General features: G+C 41.3%; 1 protein-coding gene across 2 annotated transcripts in view; it reads left to right on the top strand.

Annotated features, from left to right (window-relative positions):
• Positions 1 to 23,739, top strand: part of DSCAM (DS cell adhesion molecule) — a 476,473-nt gene that overhangs the window by 33,681 nt on the left and 419,053 nt on the right. The window lies entirely within an intron of this gene.

Genomic DNA, 23,739 nt, shown 5'->3' with positions numbered 1-23,739 from the left:
CTTCAGAAGTTCTCACCTCCCATGCTTTTTGTAAGCAGTTTCCCTGCTTTCTTTTATTCTTGCCTCTTAGGTGAAGAAAAGAAACTGCTCACCTTGCTCAAAACCAGTGTCCTGGGGTCAGTTCACCTAGGTACAACTTTCTCCTGCTGTCCTTCAATGGAGAGGAGACATGCAGTCTGGCACACAGCTCTGCCTAACTCCTCTCACTGAAAAGGTTCCAGCTGTCATTTGTGACTTGAGAGGGTTAATGCATTAAAGCCGACCAAGATGTGAATGGGAGTTGTCTGAATCTCTAGAGCAAACTAAAACAACAGTGACATGAGAAAAGCAGTCATCCATTGTTGCCTGATGATAGAGAAGTTTTTAAAAATCAAACACTCTAGTATAGCCTGACTGTGCACAGAGAAAAACCTAATTAATTATAAATAAGATGAATAAATAATTTAAATGTATCACTTATTTCTCCTTTATAGTTTAACTCATGAAAAAATCATTTCAATTAGAAATTTCAACTCAATCTGAAATGCAGAGAGGCATGATGGTTCAAGATGGATGTGAAGTCCTTTATGATTTTCTTTCAAAAATGTGAGGGTGTGGGGTTTTTTTTACCAACTTGGGTGATAAAAAGGAAAAAGAAAAAAAGATTGCTGAGAGAGACAGAAACAAGCAAAGTTTCCTTTGATAGGGTAACAGAATGTATTTTTAATTTATGAATTAATAAGTATGTTTTGTGCGATGTCCAATTTGTCAAAAATGTCTTGGTTCCCTTAGCATTCATGTTATATGCATGAAATAGATGCAGTTTTCCCCATTAATTATAATATCCCATTTCCTCAAGAGTAACGAACGATGATTCATTTCTCTCCTCTGGCCCTAACTGGCTTCTTGGTATTACTGATGAGGGTTTTTTCCATTTATTTTTGACCTTGTGAAACTATTTATGTTGGACTCAGTCATGATGAATGTAGCAGGAACCGGACAGATTAAGGGCGAGAGCATAGAACTAGCAGGCTTGTGTTCCCTCTACTTAGTGATACCACCTTGCATACCGCTCTTAATACCCAAACATACCTGAGCTCATTTGGCTCTACTGGAAGATCTTGAACCTTGAAAAATATGTCTGTTGTCTATAGCTATAAAAATAATTTATGATGATGATATCCCTGCCTGGTGCTGATTTTTTTTACACCCTCTACTCCTATGTCTTGCTTTTAATAATTTCAAGGGGGCTACAGTTAGGACTATATTTATTTCTCCATAGATCTATGTCTTTATGGCTTTCTATTTATTTTCCTCAAGTTTAAAGAGGTATATGTAATATCTGTATGCTGATGACTCTCTTCTCAAGCACAAAATATGGCCTAATTGCTTCAAATTACTGCTTTTCCTTTTAGTAAATAGTCTCCTGTTTTGTTTTTCCGTTTCCTCTATGCAATTTTCCTGTTCGCTGGGAACTATCACTATAGTATATGCAAAATACTGAGATACTTACATCTGTGGACAGTTGAAAGTGAGATATATTGAATGCGGTGTGAAACAAAGATTTTATTAGAACTCGACTGGAATAATGCCAAGAGGAGATCAAAATTAGCAGAGATGGAATCAGAGCAGCAGCATCTGGTGACCAGTATTGAACAGGAAGGCATGCATAACTATGATACCTATGAAAGAAAGATGAAGTTATTTATACAACTGTCTTAAGGGCAGTGAGTGATTAGCATACAGATGTGTATTTCAGGTGAAATTTCAGCATCAGATAAATAAGCAGTAGTTTTTCTATTGCTTTCCAGAGGGGTGGACATATCTTTCCTGGTGTTTTCTATAGGATGACTGACAGGCAGATGTTTGGCCATTTTCACTTATATCTTTTTATTTAAGAACACATATTTAGGAAGTTAGGGAACAGGTTCTGTAGGCCATTTGGTGATACAGTGGTTTGATTAAATGAAGTCAACAGTAAGGAAGGGGTGATAGTCAATCTGAGATAAAAATTAAAAGACATTTAGGTGTCTTGTCTATATGTGAATGTCCACTTGCTAGTTATGTGACAAGTTCTGACAGTAGTCTGTGGACAGCCAGCCATTACAGCCAGTGAGGACCAGAGAGGTACTCTGCCCATCCTGAGGTAAACCTCAAGCTGAGGATTCAGTTGCCTAAACCTAGACGATTAGTATCTGTTTGAGTTCTGCGGTATATCCCGCTTTGCCATGAGCAGCTGTCCTAGAAGGGTTGGGTCCTCCTGCAGGTCCCATAGTTAACTGCCAGCTCTGTGTGGGTGTCTTACTGAGCGCTAGATGATGACCTTTAGGGAGAGCTGAGCTCTTTTCCCATCTCTCCTTCTCTCCTCCCCCTGCCTTGAAGAGGTCAATTGCATCTCTGCATACATGCACTGGAGAGCTAATTAAATAGTCAGTAGGCTATGATGGGAGTTAGACTCCTGGATTTTGGTGTCTTAATCACAAATTGAATTGAAACCTCTGAAGAATAATACAGTTTTTAATATAAAACAAGTCTTTCTGTTACCAGCTCACCCAAGAAAAATTTGAGAGAAAGACCTGGGTTGTTCCCAGCCTGCTCTCTGGTGTTGGGATCCATCTGAGGTTGCAAAACTTTTCTTTGGTTTACAGAGCCCTTGCACTAACTAGTCACTGATATTCCAAATAAGTCTTTTAATTTCACATTCGGTGCTTCTGCAGATGTTTTACCAGATCAGTTCTTTGCTGCTGCCTGGGGATGGTAGTTTAATGGCAAGAGTGAGTACCTCAACCATTGGTTCTATCCTGTGTGACCTTAGAAAACACTAAGACCTATTTATGTGTATTGAGGAATTTCAGTATTGTTAAAATGATTTTATGATCATTTTGCTATAACTCTTGGAAACAAAAGAATTAAAAAAGAACAAAAAAACTGGCTGGATGGCCGGGCCCAGAGAGTTGTGGTGAATGGAGTTAAATCCAGTTGGCGGCCGGTCACGAGTGGTGTCCCCCAGGGCTCGGTTTTGGGGCCACTCCTGTTTAACATCTTTATTGATGATCTAGACGAGGGGATCGAGTGCACCCTCAGTAAGTTTGCAGATGACACCAAGTTGGGTGGGAATGTTGATCTGCTTGAGGGTAGGGAGGCTCTGCAGAGAGACCTGGACAGGCTGGAGCGATGGGCTAAGGCCAACTGTATGTGCTTCAATAAGGCCAAATGCCGGGTGCTGCACTTGGGCCACACAACCCCCAGCAGTGCTACAGGCTTGGGGAGGAGTGGCTGGAGAGCTACCAGTCAGAGAGGGACCTGGGGGTGTTGATTGACAGCCGGCTGAACACGAGCCAACAGTGTGCCCAGGTGGCCAAGAAGGCCAATGGCATCCTGGCTTGTATCAGCAATAGCGTGGCCAGCAGGGACAGGGAAGTGATCTTACCCCTGTACTCGGCACTGGTGAGGCCGCACCTCAATTACTGTGTTCAGTTTTGGGCCCCTCACTACAAAAAGGACATTGAATTACTTGAGCGTGTCCAGAGAAGGGCAACGAAGCTGGTGAAGGGTCTGGAGCACATGTCGTACGAGGAGCGGCTGAGGGAACTGGGGTTGTTTAGTCTGGAGATGAGGAGGCTGAGGGGAGACCTCATTGCCCTCTACAACTACCTGAAAGGAGGCTGCAGAGAGTTGGGGATGAGCCTCTTTAACCAATAATGAGTGATAAGACAAGAGGTAATGGCCTCAAGTTGCGCCAGGGAAGGTTCAGACGTGATATTAGGAGTATTTCTTTCCAGAACAGGTTGTTAGGCGTTGGAATGGGCTGCCCAGGGAGGTGGTGGAGTCCCCATCCCTGGAGGTGTTTAAGAGTAGGGTCGACATGGCGCTGAGGGATATGGTGTAGTTGGAAACTGCCAATGCTAGGGTAAAGGTTGGACTAGATGATCTTCAAGGTCCTTTCCAACCTAGATGATTCTGTGATTCTGTGAATTAATGAAAAAAAATTTAATATTCCAGCTTCCATTTGAATTAAGTCTTGTGATGGTTCTTTATGATACACGGAAGTCCTGATGCCCAACAGGCCAGACGTTCGCATCTATGTTTAATGATTTGATAAGCCTCTTCCACCTCCTTATGTTCTGAATTTTCTGAGAAGAGTTCATGACTGTGCATTTCTGATGAAGCATCTGATGGAAAAGCATCGTGATTTTAAATTTTTTTTCCCCTTTCCTCTTTCAAAGTACATTTTTGTGCAGATCAGGAAAGCCTAATTTTCAGCTTATAAAAGAATCAGGCAGGGAATGGCAATGGGGAACAAGGTTTTAGAATTAAATTGAGGCTAAAGGTGTACTGGAGGAGAAGTGCTAAAGAATAAAAGCTCTTTGCTGTTAGGTTTCCTTCTGCTCTTATCTGATCTGTTGAGGCTTTTCATTCCGAGGACTTATTTTGTTACTTAGAGATCTGAGATTTTAGCATTTTCCCAAGATTGTATTACAGACTCATGGATCACATGTTAATGATACAAATACTTTGTTTTGTGGCTAATAGAACAAATGTCACTTATGGTAAGTTACCCTGTGTGTTTGTCATAGAATCATAGAATGGTTTGGATTGGAAGGGACCTTAAAGACCATCTAGTTCCAAACCCCCTGTCATGGGCAGGGACACCTTCCACTAGACCAGGTTGCTCAAAGCCCCGTCCAACCTGGCCCTGAACACTGCCAGGGAGGGGGCAGCCACAGCTTCTCTGGGCAACCTGTTCCAGTGTCTCACCACCCTCACAGTAAAGAAGTTCTTCCTTATATTGTTGCTGTAAATTCGGTTGGAAAAGAACCCTTTAAGACTTGGTTTGAAGTTTTAGAAGGCAGGCATTCTTTATTACAGCGGTGGATGCATGGGGGATCTCTCTGCCCAACATGCATGGTGCAAGTTGCAACATGTAGATCTTATATTGTGCAACAGTTTACGTATGCATTAGATTTCCTGGAATAGTTATACATATTCATTCATTTCCCTGGAATTAATTGTAATATTTGCATCCTAATTACGCATGTGTTTTAAGTCTCTTAGGGTCTTTTGCGGGAGTCTTTGGTGGTCTTCAAGGGCGTCCATTAGTTGAACTCTCCTCTGGAACATGTGCAGAGTGGATTAACCTACACACTTGTTTTTCTTCTATACAGTTGGCTGGTTTTGGCTGGTTCTGAATGCAAGACTCTAGGTTCTCTGAGCTCAGTGTCTGCTTGTTCTGAAAGTTTGATATATGTTAAGCAAACATGAACCAGTCATATCAGGGTGAACTTAAAAGGTGTAACAGAATGTTTCTTTCTCCTTGTTGCTCAAGGCATCAATAGCTAAACTAAATCTACCTTCTTCCAGTTTAAAACCGTTAGCCCTGGTCCTATCACTACACTCCCTGATAACGAGTTCCTCCCCCTCTTTCCTGTAGCCCCCTTTAAGTGCTGGAATGCCCCTATAAGGTCTCCCCAGAGCCTTCTCTTCTCCAGGCTGAAAAACTCCAACTCTCTCAGCCTGTCTTCATAAGGAAGGTGCTCCAGCCACCTGATCATCTTCGTGGCCTCCTCCGGACCTGCTTGAGCAGGTCTGTGTTCTTCTTATACTGGGTGCCTCAGAGCTGAACACAGTATTGTAGGTGGGGTCTCACAAGAGCAGAATAGAGGGGGAGAATCAAGTCCCTCAACTAGCCATCTAGTTCAACAGCTGCTTTAATGTCCTCTTAGTGTCCTCTGACAATTAGCCCCTATTAGTAACTAGTGTGTGAAAAGCTGCAAAAGCTTTTCTTAAGGAGGGGTAGTACTACTTATGTCATCTGCTCAAGGGCTTGCATACCAACAGGCTGCACTGTAATGCTGGATTTATTATGTGATAAACTGGCTGGGGCATAGTTTTCCCCTCATATAATAATTCTTCCAGTTGCATGATGGGAAGGGTTGTTTGCTTGTTGGTTTTTTTTTTCTTTTTTTTTTTTTTTAAATGAGGAAAGAAATCTTCATTGAATAATAACTTATACAAAATCATGTAGTTGAACTCTTTATTATGAATCTGTTTTCAACCCTAGTGAGCAACCCAGTTACAGAGCTGGTCTCTTTACTCTTGGGTTCAATAGTAATTTCTGATTAGCTCTATTTGAAAATTAGCTTCAGCTGGAGGTTTACACAAACAAATGCTCATCAGCCTTGCAAATCTAGTCAAGTAGTCCTGATATGGTGAGTCTCCAAGCAGTATATTTTCAAAATGTGGTGTAACCAGTGATTTGTAGCTGTATGTTGAAATCTTACTATTAATAAGTACTGTGATGTTGCTAAATTTCATAGGAGAATCTTCCAGCAGGCTGAAACAGCAGTGCTGGTTACACTGGGGTGGACTGACAGATCAGGGCAGAAATCAGAAAAAATCTCCTGTGGATTTTTTCTTCTCCCTACTGGACTTGAACCAGCAACTTCAAAGTAAGAATGGAAGAAGAAAACAGACAAAAAAGGTTTTGAGGAGAGTGTACAAACTGAGTAGTCTAGGCCAAAATATTTTCTGTAACAAACATTAAATGGAATGGATAAAATAAGAATGAATGAAGACTTGACCAAATTAAATCAAAGCACTTAGGAAGTTGGGGATGAATATAGGAATAAATACAATGATGTGAAGATCTTGGAAGTTCAGAAAAAAATGACTAACAAGAACATTTTACCTTTTCATTTTCTCACCTTATCTGTTTAGTGTAGTTCAAGCGTTGTATAAAGAAAACCTTGAAAGCTTGGAGATATTGGAGACCTTTGTTGAAGTCTGTACCCAAGTTTCTAATCACTGGTATAACTTCCATTATGTTTTTTTTTTTTTCTTAAAACTATGTTCTGTTTATAGAGAGGTAAGATGACCTCTGAGTAATATGGTAAAATTGTACTGAATTGGACTTTTCTCTTAAGGGGTGAATGAGAATACTCTCTTTAGTGGTTGCATCCACAGGTGCTGCTGGACTAAAGCAGGGGAACTGACTGCTAATAGAAGGCAGATAGTATTACTGCATGGGAGAAAAACTCAAAATTATAGACTTCTGCTCCATGCTCCATTGAAAAATAGATGCTTATCTGATAAATACTACCTCAGGTTGGTATGTTAGTTCCTCTGTGCTTGACCTCAAGGCCCTGCAGCAGCATAAATGCTTAGAGAGGTTATTTTTGCTGTTCTGGCTTGGGGCTCTTCCATAGGCACTGAATGGAGCTCCTAATGCCTCTTGAGTAATTTTATTCACAGCTTTGATGTGAGGCTGTTACCTGTCAGCCAGATTTCCAGCAAGCAGTTGTGCAGGTTCTAGCTGCAGCCTAGGAGATCATTCTATATTGATTGCATGCTATTGCATATTCATAAATAAGTTTAGCATAGGCCAGACCTCATTAACCTTTGGGATCTTGGAGAGTAAATGCATTCATTGCCCTTTTCCTTTTGTTTGTTCATTTGCTTTGTTTTCTTTCAGAGAAGTAAGTCAGCATACTCATGGTTTAGTTCTTCTGGTAGTGAAATATTTGTCTGAATCTAGCTTACTTGGTACAAAGAGTAGTGTGGACTATGTCCCTACCCCCAAAACATTTCTTCCTTGGGCTTACTGAATTTTAAAAGGGTACCTTTAGTTTGAATTAAATGTAGACGTTAGGTTTTGTGTGGTTGTTTCACTTGCGACTCTGGTGCCATATTCTTGTGTGATATTTGTGAGAACCTGAAACTGGAGATAATTCCCGTTTCTTCAGCTCCAGCCCTCTGTGACAGCAGGCAATCGTATTATCATCATGTAATCTTCCTCTTGAATTTACTGGTGGGAGTGTTTGTCCCTCTTAGCTGTATGGAGAGAACTTGCTTTGTTTTGGCTTTAAAACAGTCTTCTAATTTCCACCCCAAATATTTTCACAGCCACCTTTGTTCTTCTACCAATATTATGCTTCAACATAAACATCTCTCCTACTTCTTTAGTGTGCACTTCTCTGACATGATAATGCTTGGAGGAGGACAGTATTTAGATCTCTCCATTGACTTCTGTGCATTAGAAATCAGATACAAACGTAATTGTTGAAAATTAGATGCATTTTTTTCCAAAGAGTATCACAAAGTATCATAAAAAAACAAATCATTGAGCATCTTATTTTAGTTCTGTGTGAGATCTGCCCGCCACCTTTTGTCACTTTAATTTTGTTAAATATGGTATTGAAATATGCATGAAAACTGTTTGATAAAACACTGTTCTTCTCTGCTTTCTTTCAGTCACACCTTTTAAAAGAATCAACTCTTTTGTTTGTGTTTATAACAATATCCATTTTAAAACAGCTGTTTCAAAAAGCAAGGGCAAACACTTAATTTAGTAGTATGTAAACACAGTTTTGTTCTAGAAAGGTATGTGTCAGTGCACTTACAATGATTCCAATGCTTATCCTGGCATTGGGGCTCACCTATTTAGTGCAGGAATGAATATATAACCTCAGGAAATAGGGTGGAAAATTTGCCTGTATCGCTGTATCGTCTGACATTCTAATCACATAAGCAGTTTATCAGTGCGTGTTAAGGTAGTGGTTGATTTTTACCCTAAAATATTCCCATATTTTACATCTGCATTAGTTCTCTTATCAGCCTTCTACTGTTTTATAGTTGCACTGTCCCTGATATGACCGTTTGTTGTACACTGAGAGGACCTTGAACAGCCTCTGTCTGCCTTCTCCTTGCATCCTCTAAAGGGCACAGATGCTGCAGGAGACTGTGCAAATGTTCTTGAAGACAAAAAATCATGTCTTAAAATTATGTCATAAAATTATTGCTCAAAAGCTGTCCTGCTAAGATCATTTTACATCTTGGAAACATGCCCCCATCCTTCTCCATTCTCCTGTGTCTCAACTTCAGTTTTAAAATAGCAGTAAATGTTATGTTAATATCTCCCTTAAAATCAATCCTTAATGTATGTGTTCATCAGGGTAAAATACAGTACCCTAAAGCATTGCTAGTACTGAGCATTAACATCAGGAAAAAAATGTGTAAGTTCTACTTAAATGAATATTAAAAGTGGTAATATTCTTTTAAGACAAGTCACCAGTGCATATTTTCTGGTGCTTTGTAGCTCCAGCAATTTTTGTCCACATCATAGATTAAACTGAAGCTAAAATTGTGATAAATTTTGTTGTTAATTCTATTATTCAAAGATTAGTGAAGCTTGGGCATGTAACACATCTCACCTTCATAATGTAACAACTTAACGGTATAATAATATTTTGTAAATCATAGTAAGGTATCCAACATCTCTTTGAACATCTATATGTAAGCTTTTTTTTTTTTTGTCTGTATGAATATTTCTGTTGGTATATGAGATTCTGGTTGACTCACATACATGTCTTTCTACCCGGTAATCAAATTTCTCTCACTGTACATCTGCCATGTTCATCCATGGACCTGTACTTCTCTGGGTTTGCCCATGGAGTTTGAAGGCACTAATAAAACATATATTTTTAAGTTCGCTCAGTTTTCTGTTTTAGATGGGCAGGCAGCATTTCAATCCTGAGTCTCTTGCAGCGTCAAGAATTCATGTGGAATAAAAGATTTGGAATGAAAGCTTTTTAAATGAACAACTTTTAGTAGTTTTATACTTCTAAATCGTTGTCTCTGCACTTGGAATAACCTAAAAGCATTTATTAATATTTGATGGCATAGTGAAAGCCCTCGGTATGTAGATTTATGGAACCCACATATGGTTCATCTGGGCTTAAACATTCTTGGTCCGTATCCTTTAGCCAAAGCTTGGTACAAGTAACGGCAGGGGTGATGAGGCAAATACGTCCCTTAGACGGGGGCTGCCTGTAAGTAGACTGAACCTGTTGAAAATATGTTCCATTGCATACTTATACTGATAACTTATAGGCAATGCTGGTACAAGATGAAAACCTTTGCATTTCATTTAGTGAACAATGTAAGAAAAAGGTTGGTGTTTTGTTTTTTTGTGGTTTTTTTAATAGTTTGGCAAAACTTTTGAAGAATCTCTACAAATGTTAGCTTGTTTCCTGAATCTTCATGCTAAAGAAGGGTTTGTTGTGTTTTTAACAGCTAGCAGTAAGATCTGTTAGTATTTTTGATGGGAATGCACTCTGATTTTCTAAGCTAATTATTTGTAAGAAATTAGATTTGGGATCTGGAAAATTTGGGTTAAGGAAAGGTCAAGGAATTAAAAGATTATTATAGGCAATAAAAACCAGATGGAATACAACGTTATGCAGTGAAGAAGAATTTCTGTCAGGGCAGGGCATAGGAAAGGCAAAGCACGAGGGAAAGAATGAATGTAGGTTTTAGCATAAAAAAGCCAGGACCAGCAAAGCAACTGGTTTCCACATAAAGCAAGCACGAGATACCTTCAGTCTTTATTTCTGCCATGTAGGTGTAATAACTGATCTCAGACTGACACCTGTAGTACGTGCTACTGTTATGCACTGGCCTCAGCCATACTGCTTTCCTCTGCTAATATTTTCCCATCCTGGTGAGCAATTCAATTTATATACCTAAAACCAAACTCATGCACTACTGTGGCACAGCACCTGAACTTAGTTGCCTGTAAGCTCATGTGCCAGATGTCCAGGCTAGCTGCCTTTTGCCCACTATTCCATCCACCCCGTAACCTCTGTGTGGGCTGTGGGACTGAGTGACACAGTTGTGCTGTGCTGTATGTGCATGTCCAGAGGCATCAGTGGCTGGGTGTGACATGGCAGGGCTGAGCTGCAAGATGTGCCTGATCTGAGCATTGTGCCAGTGCTGGTCACACGGCTCAGTTGTACACTGCTGTGGGAGAGGAGGGTAAAGGAGTGGAGGGAATTGGGGGAGGGGGGCACAGGGTGTATAGGCACCCCTGTGGGTCACCATTCACGTGCAAGGCAGCACCAGCAACCAGACAGCCCGTAGACAGACCCATTAATCTGTTCAGCCTTGCTGCCTGTCAAAGGTGAAAGTCAAACTTGATGTGGAAGTGCTGCCAGGCTCGGGTCATCCTTGTGCATGTGGGGCTTGCACTAGAGAACGTTGTGGCTTTGCCTGGGAAGATTAGGCAAGAGTGACACAATTACATTTTTGTTCTGCCTGTGCTACACAAAATATTGCCATTTACACATTTGTCCTGCTATTTAATTTGCTCTGATGATGAGATGATGTGTGTTGCTCATTCTTAATGGGTATGTTTCCTTGGTGCTTCTGCAGGAAACTGTTAGGACAGTATCTCTCTGATTATGTAATGCAGGTTACTTAAGCCTATGTATGTGTTGTTGGCTATAATGAGACCAGGGATTAGAAGCAGCATGTGTTCCAGGATAAAGAAAAAGCTTTGGACTGACCCAGAAATAGTTTGTTGTGACCTTATTCAGTGATGGGAGAATTTAGGTAAAGGTGAACTTTGGCTGGTGTTAACCTGTAATGTCTCTACTGACTTCTTGCTTGCAAAAAGAGACTGCTCTAATCAGTAAGAGGGCAGACTCTCCAGAGCAAAATCTCTTGTTTCTAAAATGGAAGATCCATAGGCTGAAACAAAAATGTTATCAATTTGTATACCTGTTCATTTTAATACAGAGTCAATGCAAGCTGTAACAATGCACGTAGCATTGGATTAGGTTAAAGGTGCACAGTGATATGGGGTAAAGGCATCTGAGTTGGCAATGTGGAAAGCTGAATGTGGTGCTGTGCAGAGCAGTGCTCCAGCCTCTCCGTGGGATCTGCTAAGCCCAGATCCCCATCTCTGTCCCAGAGCTGGCTGCAGGGGATGAAGGGACAGATGGGTGGTGGTGGATGAGGAGAGGTGCCTGGGTGTCCACCACCCATGCTCTCAGAGGCTGATGGTGATGTGGGATGTGCATAGAGGTGGGATTTTAAATTGGAGCAGTGGAGTGGGCATGCACGTGTATGTGGAGGTATCTTGGTGGGCTGGGCTGTGAGTTGGGCACCTGTGGAGCGGTTGGGTTGGGTGCCCCTTCTAAGGGCATAAGGGCATGGACTTTTGTTATGAGGAGGAAGGATGAGAACTCCCTCCACCCTGTCACATTCATGGAAGTTACTGCCAGGGCTGATGCTGAAGTTGTCCTTCCCATGGTTTGTGGTGCTCAAGCAGACAGAGTTTGGACTTGGTTCCTCAAAACTCAATAATGAAGCTTGCAGAAGCACCTTGGTAGGGTCACTTTCATGATGTGAGGTGGTTTGTGGTTTTGGTGGGTTTTTTTGTTTGTTTTGGGGGGATGGGTGTTTGTTTTGGGTGTTTTTGGTTTTTAGTTTAGCAACTGCAAAAATTAAGGGAAAAGAAAATCCTGTCCTTATTGAAGCAAACCCAAAATGTCCTCTTCCCCCTTGCTAATATACAATCACTTTTCTTAATTTTATTTGCTGTTGAGACTTGCTCCAGGTGTAACTTCTCAAAACTTTGTCAAAATAGTTTTCCACATTAAAAACATAGTTCTAATTAAACAACTTATTCAGTAAAGTTGCATTGGTTTTTTTATATCGCTTGTTTTAAAAGTGCAACAAAAATGAGGGCAGATGAACTCTTACATATGCTTTCAGAATAAAGTTAGCATGTTCCATTTTGCCATCTTTAATACAAAACTTTTTTTTTAGGTCAGAATAAAAATGTTCTCTGTGATTTTTTTTTTTTATTTTGTGAGCAAAATAAAATTTTTCCTTTGTACTCTCGTCTGGGGAGAATAGGAGGTCATTTTTAAAATCGTTATTGCCTCTTCCATTATTTAATAACAAAGAAGATTTATTTCCTGAGCAGCTCCAGGTCTCCTGAACAATTTTTTTTTTTAATACTTGTTTCTTCTAAGATTTTTTTTATTCCCCTCCATACAGTTAATGCTTAATTATTAGCAGCCCACCTTACACAGACAGCCAGTCTTGATTGAAAGACTCCAAGTGATTAGCAGTTCAGTAAACAGTCTGGTCCACTGTCCCAATGGCTATTGATTCTCGGTTTTGTTTCTTTGTTTTAAATGTATCTTATTTCTTGCTTAAATTTTGCAGACTTGCACTTTCAGTACTTTGGTTGAAATGACTAGCACCTCCTTTGCTTGAAATCCTACAGCTAGAAAACATACAGTGCTGCAGCCAGGTCTGCATCACAATTTAGCACTGAATGTCTCCATATTTATTGGTTGAACAGTCTCTTGGGTAAGATGACAAACTAAGAGCAGAAGTGAGAATAAAATATATCTGCCATTCACTTTCACAGCAAAGTGATGAGGTCATGCTTGGTGGTGGTCCTGTTTTTCAGAAGTTGTCTTTTTGAGGACTCTTAGGTCCATGCTTTAGAAATTGCAGTGAAATAAAGGTTTTGGATTTAGGTCGGTTGGCCTAAGTCTGGAATTCTGATCTCTTTATAAATAAAATCTGGCAGAAATCATAGAACCATAGAATGGTTTATGTTGGAAGAGACCCTAAAGATCATCTAGTTCCAACCCCCCTGTCATGGGCAGGGACACTTTCCACTAGACCAGGTTGCTCAAAAGCCCTGTCCAACCTGGCCTTGAACACTGCCAGGGAGGGGACATCCACAATTGGTCTGGGCAACCTGTTCCAGTGTCTCACCACCCTCACAGTAAAGAATTTCTTCCTTATAGCTAATTTAAATCTACCCTCTTTCTGTTTAAAACTGTTATCCCCCATCCTATCACTACACTCCCTGATAACGAGTCCCTCCACATCTTTCCTGTAGCCCCCTTTAAGTGCTGGAAGGCCTTTATAAGGTCTCCCTGGAGCTTTCTCTAGGCTGAACAACCCCAGCTCTCTCAGCCGGTCTTCATAAGGAAGGTGCTCCAGCCCCCTGATCATCTTCATGGCCACACCTTGTGGTGTTCTTACACTGGGGCCCTCAGAGCTGAACGCAGCACTGTAGGTGGGGTCTCATGAGAGCAGAGTAGAGGGGGAGAATCCCCTCCCTCGACCTGTTAGCCACAGCCAAAATGCTGCATGCATTTTCATACCAACTATTCTATTGCCCCGTTTTCGTTTTCACTTCCCACTGCCCCTTTATTCATCCTCCTCTTTTCCTCTCTTTCTTCCTATGTTTAACATTCTTCTCTGTTTCTTCTCTGATTTTTAACACCCCTCCTGCTTGTGTGTCTCTATGATGAAACAGCAACACAATAAAATTGGATTAATTGTGAGTTCTTTATAGTAAATTAAAGGCTAGAAATAAGGAAGAAAAGTTTGTTTAGTTTCTGTGGATGAACTTCTAAGCTAAGAAAAAAGAGGTGAAATAATACATAATAATGTAATTTAATTGGAATACTGTCTTAAACTTGGGGACAAATGGCTTGAACTTATGGGGGTGTTAAGTTTTTCCTCAGTTAAAACTCTTTGCAGTGCTTGACCTAATTTAGTTGAATTCCTCCACCTGTCTGCTTCTCCCTGGGGCCCTGGCACTGTATGTAGTAAAGGCACAAAGCTGCTTTCCAGATGGTTGGCCTCCATCATGTACTGGTGTATGGCATTGTTCCTCCCCAGCTGCAGGACTTTGCACTTCCCCTTGCTGAACTTTGTGAGGTTCCTGTCAGCCCATTTCACCAGCCTGGCAAGGTCCTTCTGGATGGCAGCACAACCCTCTGGTGTTATCAGCCACCCCTCCCAGTTTTGTGTCATCTGCAGACTTGCAGAGGGTACACTCTGCCCCACCATCCAGATCATTAATGAAGGTCTTGAACAGGACTGGACCTGGTATTGACCTCTGGGGTACACCACTCGTTACTGGCCTCCAACTAGACTTTGTGCAAGTGATCACCGCTCTGGGTGCAGTCGTTCAGCCAGTTTTCAATCCACCTCACTGTCTGCTCATCCAGCCCATACATCATCAGCTTCTCCATGAGGATGTTATGGGAGAGACTGTTGAAAGTCTTACTGAAGTCTAAACAGACAATATCCACTGTTCTCCTCTTGTCTACCAGGCCAGTCATTTCACTGTAGAAGGTTATCAGGCTGGTCAAGCATGACTTCCCTTTGGTAAATCCATACTGACTCTTCCTGATCACCTTCTTGTCCTCTGTGTCTGGAAATGGTTTCCGAGATTAGCTGCTCTATCACCTTACCAGGGATAGAGCTAAGACTGAGTGGACTGTAGTTCCCTGTGTCCTTCTTGCCCTCCTTGAGGATAGGAGTCACATTTGCTTTCCTCTAGTTCTTAGTTATGTTTAGCAGTTACCGTGACCTGTCAAAGATTATCAAGTGTGCCCTACAATGTGGGGCTGGCCAGCCACCTCAGCACTTGTGGGTGCACCCCATCAGGACCCATGGGTTTATGTACATCTGGTTTGCTTAAGTATTCCTTGACCTGATGCTCTTCCACGAAGGGTATGTCTTCCTTGCTCCAGCCTTTTCCCTTGGTCTCTGGGGCTTGGGATTCCTAAAGGCTGGTCTTGCTACTAAAGACTTGAGGCAAAGAAGGCATTCAGTGCCTTAACCTTTTCTAATGAAGGTGCCCAAATACTTGACAGCATGCCTTTTTCTGCCAATATTCAACTTTCCTTTAAAAGTAAACATATTTTCAGGCAAATATCTTTTTCTGGAAGAGACATCTGTGTTTAGAAATTCTGCTGAGAAGAGGACACAGCAAGTGGTGGTCCTGATGGCAAATTCTTTCTTCTTGCAAAATAAAAGCATCTGCTCTGCTGTGCATTCGTTTTGGGTTTGTTGGTTTGGTTGGTGGGTTTTTGTTTTTTTTTTTTTTTGTGTCTTCAGTTCCTTCCTGCAGGATTTTGCATTGTACTGGAAGAATCTTATGTGTGCCACAGCCCAGATTTGGTACCTTTCTGCCCCTTCTGCTCTTTTTTTCCCTCTCAAGTTGAAAGCAGACCCATTCTTTGCAGAGCTAAATATCATGAAAATGAATCAATCTGCTCACAGATACTGGCTGTTTGTTTCCACTACTCGTCAAATTAAGGACACATGTATTAAGGGTCAGTTTTGGTCAAAGGAGAAGTATAGCTTTAACAATGCGGCACTATTAGTCTAGTGTGGTGTTTATCTCCTATTAAACACATTTATTCTGTTTTCTCCTAGTACCAATTTCTACTTACCCGTTTCCCATAATCTGATTTTCCATGTAAAATCTCTACCTTTTGCAACTTTTCTGTACTGTCAAATGCATAAATATTTGGTTTTCTGGGACATTTGGCCTCTAAATCCATCCCTCTGTTTTTTATATTCATACTGAAAGGAGAGTTGCTGGCTTACACCTGTGAGGTAGTGTGCTATAAATATGATCAATAGCAGTTTACATCCTATTATTTTTATTCTAGCTATATTCCTATGGACAGCATGTCAGATTTAGTGTAATGTAGTATGTTGTCTAATCAATAATAATAATGATAATACAGCTTTTTATCCTGATGGCAGCTTCATGGAGGAATTTGGAAACGATTTGTTATCTGAATAGTGATATGAAACCTTAATGCCAACTATGCTGCATGTTCCCTTCAAGTTTTTAGTGCGTTGTGTGTCACCTTCCATTAAGTTTAAACATGTCATGCAGCTGCACTTTAAAGCACTTCTCTTGTTCATATGTTAAAAATTTGAGGCAAAAGAATGTATTTTGGTTTTCCCATGCTGCCAATGGATCGCAGGAAAAATCCAGCTTTCCTTAGAGTTGTAGTCTAATTGCTACTTATTAAAAATAATGAACTATCTTACTAGTTGTACTTTTCTGCTGCAGATTTAATTAGTGTTCACCTCCTCCCCCCCCAACTCCTTTGCTAGGCTGACAGAGCTAAGAGGAGGGAAACTGAAGCAATTTGAAACCTTGTTAGAAATTTATGAAGTGCTAAAATGTTTTATTCCCAGAGGCTGGTTTGCCAGCTGTCACTGGTAAGCCATTCGCTGCCTGCCTCAGAGTGAGTATGCCTGTGATAGCAGGGGGAGGCAGCAGGCCACAGCCAACATGAGCGTGTACATCGTTTGGCAGATTATACACTCTGTAATTAGCAGGAAGTAGAGTGAAACTAATTATTTTTCTCCTCAATTGGGCCAATGACATTTGAGAGGAAGGACGGATGTGGCACTGGATGGGGAAGGTGTGGAGAGGCCACAGTGGTTCTCCATCTCCCAGCTGCTGCACTGGCACCCTCTGTGCCGGTGGTGATCCCACTGCCGGCTGTGCTGTGAGACATGGAAAGGCACATGTACCTCTCCCTTGTGCACAGTCTGTGGCCAGCAGGAGAAAAGCTGTGTATTTGCTCTGCAAACCTTTTTTTGTACTGTGTATTGATAGTACTGGTCTGTGGAAGTGATCCCTTTTGACCTCGGAAAAGTTTGGCATAGGCACTGCTGTAGGCGACTCTGAGTGATGCTGTGTAGGACAGGATGCAGGTCTTAGGAGGGAAGGTGCATGTGCTGTCCTCTCATTAAGTCTACAGTGGCTCTGCATGTGAATCTGAAATGACTGATTTGGGTGAAAAGTGCACTTTCAGTGGACTATTTATCTAGTAAAGTCTGTTTGTGGCAAAATGATAAGGAATCTATTAGGACTTTTAGTTTAAGTTTCCTTAACTAAAATGAAAATCAGTCTGCTTCCATTTTATAGTTCTCATTTGCAAGCAACACAGTCACACTTTACCTGTGCATATAAGCTGCAGCTTGGAAACCAAATTTTTTTTCTCCCCTATAAGGCTGACCTTTAAAGTTCATTTCTATCTGTGCATTTCGAAGGGAAGACTTTTACAAGGTCAGTTCAAAGACCTTATTATTTAAGTGGAGTCACTTGCAGTACAGTGCACGAAAAGCATACTGCTAGAAGATGAACCACTAGAAAATGCATTAAGGAGGTTTAGAAACACAAAAATAGCTGCTGCTTTCTGCCTTTAACACCAGGTGAGCTTCAGTGTTTTAAAAGAACATTTACTGGTTTTTGGCTTTGTATTTGTTTCTTTCCTATAGCTAGGTAAAAATGATGCTTTATTTTTAGGTTCTGGGCATAGATTCTGTTCTCCACCTCCTGGGTCATTTGGTCTGTCCTTTAATTGGAGCAAGAAATGTGGGGTTTTTTGGTTTGGCTTTTTTTTTTCTCTTTTTCCTTCTTTTTGTTCTGTCATGTCCCCTCATCTTGTGTTGGTCCCTCAAGAATTGTATTGATCATATTCTTAACACGTCTAAAGACAGTCCCTCAATTCCCTCCCTAGGCAGATCATTTCTTTGCCTAATTGCTGTTAAAGTTAGTAAAAGCATAATGTGTGTAGCCCTATTATTTTCTTCCCCTCATTTGGTTTCAAAGCATTTTCTCCTCATTATGCCAAATCGGCCTGAGGAAGTTTTATCCAGTGAGATATTAAGACCAGGAAAAAGTGTGTGTTTGTGTGTACTCAGAAAGAGAAGTCAACAATAACAAGGCATTTAAATGTCAGCTAGGTATAAGTTAAAATGCATGTTCCATGTAAACAATACACATCATTTAAGAGTGATCTATTTGTAAAAATGCATTTTCTTTAAACTAGTGTGTCTTTCTTAAAAGCATTAGGCATTTCTTCGAAGTAACAATTGTTTTGTATGAAAAATGTTAGTTTATGTTGACTCTACATTGTAAAATCACAATGGAATCTGAGCTTCTGAGGCTTTAGTCTTGAATGCATCAAAGAGGCTATGCTGCATTTGCATTAGACTGATATTTCCTGGGCCTTCAAAACCCAGAAACTTAAGAGTGTGCTTAAAACTCTTGACTTCCCTCTCTTTACCTACCAGCTGTTTGTGTATGTACAGACAAATCTCATCTATGGAGTGCTCTTGCCTAGTTTTCAGCTGTCAATGTTTGTGTTACAACTTCTTAGCATGGTCTGTAAAGGAACCTTGAAGTTCCTCAGCAATATGGGCAAAACTCAAGTGTGGTAAGTCCTGCTTCTTCAGGCACCAAAATTCAGTTTTGCATTATGGTGTGTCTCGGATATCTTTAAGAGGCTTAGGGTGCCCAGCCTTGGTGACCTCCCTATTCTCCCATGGGCACCTGTGGTGTCCTGTGCTCCTTGTCTGTGTTTGGCCCCACAGCAGTCTGCTCTGCTAGCACAGGTGGGATGGAGTTATGATGACTGAGCAGAGGTGGGTATGTGACGGGTAGGGACTCACCTGCCTCTGCTGTGAGCCCCATAAGGCTGCTGAAGGAGGGCAGGCAAGCTGGCACTGCTGGCTAAACCAGTGCTGGTCAGGCAAGGAGTCCTGCTGCAAAACAGAGCACGTCTCTGTCTCCTACTTAATGCCATGCATTTGCTGTCCCTGTTCTGGGCAACTGGCTGAAGCTTGCCTGGGAAATATATGGCACTGGTACCTGATGTCTGTGCAGACAGGACTTCTTTGCCTCCTTACTGCTGGTAGCTTAGTGCAGCTTGAGGGACAGTGGAGAAATGAAGGAGGAGTCAAAACTGATCTTCTGGGAAGTGGGTCTCCTGGTAGCTCTCAAATAAGGCAGTGACATTGGGTAGGATTGCTGGCCATATTTAGTGTGTTTTGTACCACAGTTCTTGCCTGTTCTCATCTGCTCAGGAACCCTGAGCAGTCTACTGGTGTTGCCAGGACAGGAAGAAGAAAAAACAAACCCAAAACTTTCTGCTCAGGATCATGAGTTAGGATCCAAGTAGAGAAATGCAAGGTGTGGACAAAGAAGAGATAGTACAGCAAGCAAAGGAGACCAAACAGATGTTGGCAGTAGAAGGAAGGCTTGCTGTTGGATGCTATCAGAAGAGGAAATGGTATGTATATTCAGAAGGGAATAAATGGCAAGCAGAAACGAGACTCTGTAAATACTAAATGATACCCTAGCACTAGTGAAATCAATGGCAGAACTCCCACTTGACTTCACTGAGTCCTGAATTCATCTAGCAGTGAGTTTTGTTCACCCCATTTCTAAAAGAAGTCCAGAGACACAATACAACTGATTGAAAATGAAAGGTCACTTTTAAGTGATGGGGAGAGACAATAGTATGATTACAGTTCTTTAGCTGAAGAGGTGACATGACCAAGGTGAAAGATGTAGAAAACATATAGCATAGAGAAGATAAAGTGGATTGCCTTTTCTTAAGAGCCAGGAACAACAGGACACTGAATGAAATGAAAAAGAAATACCTTTTTCCTCAGTGTATAGCCTGCTCAGCTCATAACCGTAAAATGTGGAGAGAGAGTTTAGCAGATACAAAACAGGAAAAGCTGTTTTTATAAGATGGAGAGCTGGTTGAAAACTTTCTGTCAAAAATGAAGAATGAGGTGAGGTTATAAAATCTGTATTTGTTTTCTGAGGGGATGGAGGGCAAATGTCCTAATCGTCCTGACTGGGAGGATCCCAGAAATAGAAAATAAGATCAACAGAAAGAACTAAACCTAGGTATGGATAGGAAAAAAAGACAAGTGTAAAGAAAGGTGTTATGGTTTGAGCTCAGAAGGCAACTAAGGTTCATGCAGTCACTCACTTCCCCCCAGCTCTGAGAAGGAGGGAAGCAAAAGACCCAGGAACTTGAGAGAAGGAGGAGGAGGGAATGATGCCATCCCTTAAGGCACAGGCAAAAGACAGATCTGTTAGGGGAAGAAAAAAGAACATAATTTTAATACAGACACTAACAACAACAACACTTAACAGACACAGTAGGACTATGAGAAACATTACCACATCTTGAAAACACCTTCCCGCACCCCTCCCTTCTTCCCGGACTCAGCTTTGCTCCCGATATCCCTACCTCCTCCCTGCCAGTGGCGCAGGGGGAAGGGAATGGGGGATGTGGTCAGTCCTGCCCCTTCTTCCACCTTGGGGTGAGGAACTCTTGGCATTCCTCCTCTGTTCCAGTGTGGTCCCCCTCCCACAGGAGATAGTCCTCCACAAACCAGCTCCAACATGAGTCATTCCCACAGGCGTGTGGGTCACCTCTGCATGTTGCACTCCTCCCAGCACTGAACTACAGCAGCGGGACCTTCTTCCCATGGGGTCCCAGCCTTCTTTGGGCACAGTCACCTGCTGCAGCATGGGTTCCCCTTCTTAAATACCTTATTGGAGAGGCAGAGCTAATTGGCCTGGCCTTGGTGCAAAGGAGGGTCCGACTTGGAGCTGGGGGAGCTTCAAGAAGATTCTCACAGGAGGCCACTGCTGTAGCCCCCTCCCCTGCTACTGAAAAACCCCTGCCACTCACTCAATCCAGAATAAAAAGAAAGAAAGAAATATATCTCAATTTGTAAATCTTTTTCTTTTAATTAATCAAATTATGCTTTACATTTGTTTGATGGAGATCTCTGGACTTTAAATTTGAGTAAAGACATGAGATAAATTCCCTCATACTCAGCTTGTATAGGAAGTTTCCCCCAAAATGTAAGTCTGTCTGGTATGAAGTATCCATCTTCACACGTGACACACATGCCTCTCAGGTGGGCTGCTGTTACATCGATAACAACGTACAGCTCCTGACCTGAGAAGGTTTTCATGAAGGAGGCGAGGAGTTTTTCCTGCATGTGGATGTGGTCCTGAGAGCAGTCCAAGGTGATGCCTGCAGGATGTATAAGGAAACATAGTTCTTAACGCTGTTTCATTGAGTGATCAAAATTCATGCTTTCCTGCTGAGGACTAAACTTATTTGGAGCTTCTTCTTAGCTCTAGCACCCCCATTTATTTGCACATGTGTACATGCCTCTAATTCAAATTAGATAGTGGTCTCTAAAGAATCCTCCTGCCTAAAATGCTGGGCTAGTGTTTGTGAGGATGTGAGCTGACTGCAATGTTCTGTCATTTTTAGTCTCCAGGATGTTTATTTTGTGCTTCACTTGCTATGCTTGTCTTTGCTTTTATTTTTCTTTCTTCCCCCTTTTTGAGCCTTCCTTGTACTCCATCCTGCACTGTTACTTGCAATATCATTTGCATAATGCTCTTTCTACAAAGGTCTAAGAACTGTACAGTTAAAACCTTAGTCTAACTTTTAAGATTAAATGCTGTTTAGATGATGCCTTAGGTGACCATGCTAATAAATAAAACAGCAATCAAATTTTGTGAGAAGTTTTCGAATTACTTCAACTTCAGCACCTCAGTTATGTACTGTAGCAAAATGGGTTGTTTTATTAGTGCAGAATGAGAGTAAGGGTCTTCATCACTTGCTCAGCAAGACAGATCTTGTATGGTTTGCCACCAGACGGGTGGCATCAGTGGCTAAGCTTCCTGGAGCAAAGGTACATCAGAAGCTACAAAGTAATTCAGTGTAGGCATTGCAAAGTAAACTTTAAAATAGTTTACTTGGTAGCAGAATGGCTCAGTGATTGCAGAATAGCCCCAGCACAGGGGAGCTCCAAGCAACTAAACCTGCTTGAGCATCAAAGCATGCTGCACACATGGTTGTGCTGCAGCAAAACTGCTGCTATGTGAGATGGATCAAAACGAGTTTTGTATGGGCCTGTGCAAAGCTGCAGTCACTACTTTTGTGCTTTACAAAGGTTGATGCTGCCCTGATCTAAGGAGAGGGGAGCTGCACCTTTTTATTCTTTTGTATGACTAGAGGTGCCTGCTGGTGTCAGACTGGGCAGTGCCCACAGTGGAGTTTGCAGCTACCTTAATCCTTCCAGTAAATCCTCATGCAATTCACATAGTTTTTGCCCATCTGCCTCCATTTCCCTCCGTTACACCAATTCCAGAGTCTTTATGTAGACCTGAAAACTGTGTTGCTTCTGAGTTTTTTTTTTTCCGCTTAGATGGTTGCTCTCAGACTGCTTCTTGTGAAGGAACTTTCTGGTGTCTACTGCAGAAAGTTATGTCTGAGTAGGTCTTCATCCTCCACAGGGAAGCCCTCCTCTTACATGGTTAAAACATACAGTTGTAATTCTAATAAATACTGTGCTGTAATAAAAAATTGTTCTGTGAAGCTATATTTCCTTCAATAATGAGGTCTATAGCAAACTGAGATTAAGACTTTTATATATTCGTCGCTCTTATTTTGTCCCCAGTTTTAACATTAAATATATTCTTGTCCTTTGCATGGTTAATGAATCATCCTACCAATCTATTGAAAGTTGACCCACACATGCTTTGCAGAAAGTCTGTATAAAATTCTAGTATTTACAGAGGTTTGGAAGAATGTAGTTGCCAAATCTGCTGCTTATTATCCACACAAGCTGTTTAGGTATGCCCTTGCTTTCTGTTATGAATGTTACCTGTGCTTGCTATCAGGATAAAACCAAATTTCAGCCATATAAACAATACCAATGTTCATTATTGCATACTGTGAAACTGTACTTACATGCCAACCAAAATATAGATAACTTAGCTTTTCCTGTTTGCACAGGTCTCACTGGGTAATTCAGGCTATTTTCCTTCCGATCGTTTTTAGTTTCTTACATCTAAGATCTATTCTCTATGTTTAACATTTCAGATGAAGGGGAAACTCATGACATCATCTGAGGATAGGCTGCTGGCAACTACAAACTGGGGCTTGCATACCACCCCCAAAGTAGTTCTAGTAGTCATCTGAAATTTTATTTGTACGTTTTAAAAAGAGAGAAACTAATTAAGCTTTTGACATTTGGTTAAAATACTCAGTTTGCTGTAGTGCTTGTGATCTGTGTAGCATGATTTTCTTGCCTTTTCCCCACCAGACCAATCACATTTGTTTATTAGTGAGATAGATATGCATAGAATAAAGATCCCAAGGGCTGGAGTCTGGAAGAAAGAAGTTATTTCCAAGCTTCTTAAGGATAAGCAATACAGAATTTAAGACCCTTTTAAAATCCCTGTTGAAACTGTCATATCCGCTGAACAATGAAAGCATCAGGTTTCTA

The sequence above is a fragment of the Strix uralensis genome, chromosome 2 (assembly GCF_047716275.1).
Source record: "Strix uralensis isolate ZFMK-TIS-50842 chromosome 2, bStrUra1, whole genome shotgun sequence".
Classification (NCBI taxonomy): Eukaryota; Metazoa; Chordata; class Aves; order Strigiformes; family Strigidae; genus Strix; species Strix uralensis.
Note: the sequence above shows the minus strand (reverse complement) of the source record. Positions and strands in the feature narration are given on the sequence as shown.